The sequence below is a fragment of the Petaurus breviceps genome, unplaced genomic scaffold, assembly GCF_028583685.1.
Source record: "Petaurus breviceps papuanus isolate PSGF00001 unplaced genomic scaffold, PetGlider_PUasm1.0 175, whole genome shotgun sequence".
NCBI lineage: Eukaryota > Metazoa > Chordata > Mammalia > Diprotodontia > Petauridae > Petaurus > Petaurus breviceps.
In genome coordinates, this window is record NW_027185764.1 from 6235674 (window position 1) to 6241348 (window position 5675).

The 5675-nt window shown below is 35.7% G+C and overlaps 1 non-coding gene across 1 annotated transcript; it reads right to left on the reverse strand.

Moving 5' to 3' along the window:
- Positions 1-441: 441 nt before the first annotated feature.
- Positions 442-544, reverse strand: LOC138159238 (U6 spliceosomal RNA). The gene has a single exon (XR_011167840.1). It is a non-coding gene; the product is annotated as a U6 spliceosomal RNA (small nuclear RNA).
- Between the last annotated feature and the right edge of the window lie 5131 nt (positions 545-5675).

The following is a 5675-nucleotide window of genomic DNA, read 5'->3' on the forward strand; positions in this document are numbered from 1 at the left end:
GGTGTTAAATGTCTGAGGCTGGGAACAATCCCAGGTTCTCTGACTCTGGGGCCAGCATTTTTACTCACTGCACCACCTAGCCACCCCAGTTCAAGTCTTTCTATATTTTTCTTTTTCTTTTTCTTTTTTGTTTTTGCCTTTCGGAGGGCAATTGGGGTTAAGTAATTTGCCCAAGGTTACATGGCTAGTTTTGTGTGTGTGTGTGTGTGTGTGTGTGTGTGTGTGTGTGTGTGTGTGTGTGTTAAGTGTCTGAGGCTAGATCCAAACTCAGGTCCTCCTGACTCTGGGGCTGGCACTTTACTGACTGCACCACCTAGCAGCCCCCCTTTCTATATTGTTCTAACTCAACCAGCTCATCATTTCCTACACCACACCACACCTACAACCCAATCACATCCTGTATGAGAGATTGTCTATGAAAGTTTTTCCCCCCATTTTTCTGCATTCATTCTATTCTTTTTTTTTTTGTCATTCTTGCACAGGGGCCATGCTAATCTTCTCTATATCTTTCCAATTTTCATATATGTGCTGCTGAAGCAAGCACCATTCACTCTATCCTTTGCTACATAGGTTTTATTTATGCAATAAAATTTTAATTAAAATAATTGAAATGATCCTTTTTATACTTCAACAATGCTCTCACAACTTAATATAGTTCAAGGTCTGATAGTGATGAATCTACTTCCTTTACATCTTTTTTTCCCTGGTTTCTTTGAAGTTCCTGACCTTTTGTTGTTCCAAATGAACTTTGTTATTATTTTTTATTCTAACATAGTAAATTTTTTTAGTAATTTAATTGAGATGATATTGAATAAATAGATTAGTTAGGTAAAATTGTCATCTCAAAAATTATATTGGCTTTGCCTACTCATTAACAATAAATATTACTTCAATTATTTAGATCTGAATTTATTCATATAAAAAGTATTTTATATTTGTGTTCATATAGTTCCTATGTTCATTTTTGCAGGTATACCCTCACGTATTTTATACTAAGTATTTTAAATGGTCTAAGATAATATTGAATAATATTGCTGACACAGTGTAGTTTTTCTGTTTTTCACTTTTGATTAAATATATTTCAACTCTAACTTTGTCTGAGATCATGATTACTACCCCTTGATTTTTTAACATACTAAATTCTACTCCTACCCTTTATTTTATCTTTGTGTGTATCTCTCATTTTTATAATCTTTCCTGAAAGCACAATATTGTTGAAATCAAATCTTTAATCTGTTATCCATTCGCATTTTATGGGTAAATTCATCCCATTCACATTCTAAACTACCTTACTTGTGTATTTTCCTACTTCCTATTTTTCATTACTATTCTTCTCACCTTATTTACTCTCTCCCTCCTCAGTTCTGTTTTACTTCTACCTGCCACCTTGACCTCCTATTCCTCTGTAAGAGTCCCTCTTTTATCCTTTCCCCCTACACCCTCCTAAATCTTAATCTACACATCCTTCTATACCCCCCATCCTGTTCCCTCACTCTCTTATTTCTTCACAAATTCAGAAGATTTTTATACCATTCTAGATGTATGTGTTGTTTTCTTTTTAATTCAGATCTGATGTGAGCAGGATTCCAGCACTACCAGCCCTTCTCCCCCAATTCCTCTATACCAGTTCATCCTCTGGTGCCTCATTTGTATGAGATACTCTTTTTACCTTTTTCTGCACAATTTTGCTTTTTAGGATCACAGCAAACTCAACCTTATCCCAATCTTTTTTTTTTCAAATTATCCAATTACTAATGATAATCTTAGGTATATTGTATATATTTTCACATATAAAAAGTAAACAATTTGTCTTTATTGAATCCCTTGTATTTGGTCTGTGTTGTTTACCTTATATTTCTCCTGGATCTTATATATCAAATTTTCTATTAAGTTCTGGTCTTTTTGCAAAAAAAAAAATTCTGAAAGTCTGTCAATTCATTGAATATCTTTTTTTTTGCTGTTGTTCAGGACTATATTTAACTTAGCTAGATATGATATTTTTTGGCTGTAACCCTAGTTCTTTTGCTCTTCGATATGGGGTGTTATAAGACCTGCAGTTTTTTGGTGTAGCCACTGCTAGGTCTTGTGTAATACTCTGATTGTGGTTCCGTGGTATTTTATCTTTCTTTTTCCTTGCTGCTCATACTATTTTCTCCTTAATGTGAAGGTTTTGGAATTTGACTATGATATTCCTATAGTTTTTTATTCTGGGGTGCTGAGGTGACAATTAGTGGATTTTTTCTATTTCTACTTTCCCCTATTCTAAAACTTTAGGGCAATTTTCTTTAATTATTTCTTGTATTCTTGTATCAGGATTTTTTTTTTTATTGTAGCTTTCAGGTAATCTGATTATTCTTATGTTTTCTCTTCTTGATCTGTTCTCTACATTGTTTTTCTTCTGAGATGTTTCACATTCACTTCTATTTTTTCATTCTTTCTATTTTGTTTTATTATTTCTTGGTGTCTTATAACATCATTGGCTTCCCCTTGCCCAATTCTAGTTTCAAGGAGTTGTTTTCTTAAGATTTTGGACCTTCTTTTCCAGTTGGTCTACTTTCTTTTCATAATCTTCTTGGTTTTCTTGGATTGTTCTTATTTTTAAAAAACTGTTCTTCAATCTCTTTTATTTTATTTTTAAAGTTTTTTTTTGAGTTCTTCTAAGAATTCTTTTGGGGCAGGTGACCATTTGACGTTACTCTTTGGGGTAGGAGAGGTTCTTTTTGCTTCAGTATCCTCCTCTGAAGATGAACCCTGATCTTCTCTATTCCCATAGTAACTGTCTATGGTTGAGTGCTTTCTCCTTTGCTTACTTTTTTTGTTTTGTTTTGTTTTTAGCAGCTTCTTATTATAATCACCTCTAGTCCTGTGGTGGGGGCTCATGCCTCTAGCCTCAGGTCATAGTCATTCTTACTGTTATTTTTTGAGCTTTGTCCTGGGTCTCTGCACCCTTTTCCCCCTCTAAGTCACAGCTAGGGCCCCCCAGTACACTAGGCTGAAAATGCTTTTGTTTCCTAAGGACCCTGCAGTGGCTATAACTTTCATTTCTCCTCTCTGGCCTGAAACTGAAACCAAGAACTCAGCTCTCCTGCAAGTGCCCACAGCCAGCAGCTTCCCACCCCACTGCTTCTACACTCACTGGTCACTGGTTCCTTCTCACCTTTCGCCACAGCTCAAGATACATCTTGGCAGCATAGCTGAGCATCCCTCTGCAGCAGAGGTTCCTTCAATCTTTCCCAGCTCAGATGTCCCCCAACACTGTCTGTGAGGTAAGAATTCTGGTGGCTGAGGCTGAGGCTACCTCCCAACCCAGCTGCCCCCAGGGTTTATTGTTTGTTGTTTCAGCAGAGATAGCTTGGAGGTATTTATACTTCACTCAAGTGAACCTGCATCCTGGGATCTTTCTTTGGATCTTCTTTAGTTGTTCCCAAGAGGACCACTGCCCTGTTCCAACTCTTGCTTATTTTTGCTGCTCTACATTAACCTTGAAGTGCTGTATTGTCTTGTTCGTGAAGGTGTTATTTATTCTTTAACCCATACCTTCTTTAATATTAGGTTGTTAAGTCTCCAATTATTTTTTTCCTATGTTCCATGGTCTCTGATTAAATATAATTTTATTACATTGTGGTTTGTAAAGGAAGCAAATAATATTTCTGCTTTTAGCTATAAAATTTTTGTGCCCTAATATACAATCTTTGTAAAAGTATCATGTACCACTGAGAAAAAGATGTATTCTTTTCTATTTCCATTCACTTCTCTCCAGATAGTTATCATTTCTAGCTTATTTCCTTAATTTTCTTCTTTTTTTTGTTAGATTTGTCTAGTTCTGAGAGGGGAGGATTAAAGTCCCTCACTATTATGGTACTACTATCTATTTCCACCTGTAAATTCATTTAATTTTTCTTCTAAAAATGTAGATGCTATGATATTTGGTGCATATAAGTTTAGTATTGACATCTATGGTACCTTTTATTTTAATGTAGTTTACCTGTTTATCTCTTTTAATTAAATCTATTTTTAGCTTTGACTTTGTTATCATGGTTACTAGCCCTGCTTTTTTTTTTTTTTTTCATTGGCTGAGGCATAATACATTCTATTCCAGTCTTTTACCTCTGTGTATATCTCTAATTTTTAAATGTGTTTCTTGTAAGCAGCATATTGCTGGGATTCTGATTTTTAATCCATTCTGCTATCCATTTACATTTCATGGGTGAATTATGGGAGGAAGTTGTAGAAGTTTCAGAAAGAACCCATTTAAGGGGTTGCTTAGAAGATCATCATATGACTTCAACAATTCATTCATAATGGTTAGCTTCTTCAATTTCTTAGAATTAATGGAGTTCCCATTTTTTCATATTATTATACTTCTTATCTTCAATTGGCCTTTTCTTTCAGAAAGGTCTTTTATTCTAGGTCAGGGATGGGAAAGTTACTGCCTTGAAGCCACATGTAGCCTTTTAGGTCCTCAGGTGTGGCCTTTTGACTGAGTCCAAGTTTTTCAGAACAAATCCTTTTATTAAGGGGATTTGTTCTGTGAAGACTGGATTCAGTCAAAGGACCACACTTGAGGACCTAGAAGGCCACGTATGGCCTCAAGGTCACAGGATCCCCATCCCTGTTCTAGGTAATCTATAACAGTGCCATTCTCTGAAGGACATCGTACTCCATTTCTTGGCTAATGGAGCTCTAGTTCAAGTTTCCTGGTCACTGCACTGACTAGATGTTTTTTCCTGGCCCTATTCCTACTATAGTTCTAATGTGAGCTGCCCAGCATCTATGGCTTTGACTTCCTCTTTCCTCAGGTTTGTGGCAGTCTTTTGTGTGCAAACCTGGACTTAATGGAAGAGTTTAATGTTATCTCTCTTCTACTTTATATGTAATTGTTCCTTCTGGAGCACTTTTAGAACATTGCTCAAGCATTTATGGGAAAGCTGGATTTCTCTAGGGTTCTTTACATTGCTGTCTTAACCAGAACCTTGCAACTGGAGGGGTTCTGGGATTTTCATCCATTACTCTCATACACTCTCAAATGATGAATGAATAAACATTTATTAAGCACCTACTATGTGCCAAAAACTATACTAAGTGCTGGATATACAAAGAAATAAGTGAGACAATACCTGCTCTTTCAGAGTTTATACTAAGTTGGAAATACAAAATTTAAGAGCAGCTAAAGGGCAGATGGAAAGGCCCAAAAATTGAGTACAGCAATAAGTCAGATAGCTATGCTTAAGAGTCTACTTTGTGGGTTTTTTTTTTCTGGTACCTCTAGATGGCAGGAAAATGAAAATGTACAGAAAAACCCAGCCAAGTACATGTATTTAAATATGTTTATATGTTATATCCCCCCAGTAGAATTCAAGTTCTTATTGTCAGGGATTGTTTCTGGTTGTCTCTGTATTTCTAGCACATAGCTTCATGAATTTCACATGGTAGACACCTAATTAAAGCTTGTTGGATTGGATTAGATTGGTTTGGATCTATCATATTTATGGTAAAATCTTTATAAAGGTTGTGATCAATAGAGTTTCTGATCAATTTAATAAGTTCTCTCAATCAGTTTAATGAGATTACAGTATATGAACTTTTGTAGGAAAAGGATACTCCCCAAGGTGCTGATTTCTATCATTAGGCACCAGCCCGTCCAGAGAAAGGATTTCTTTTGAAAGCATGCTTCT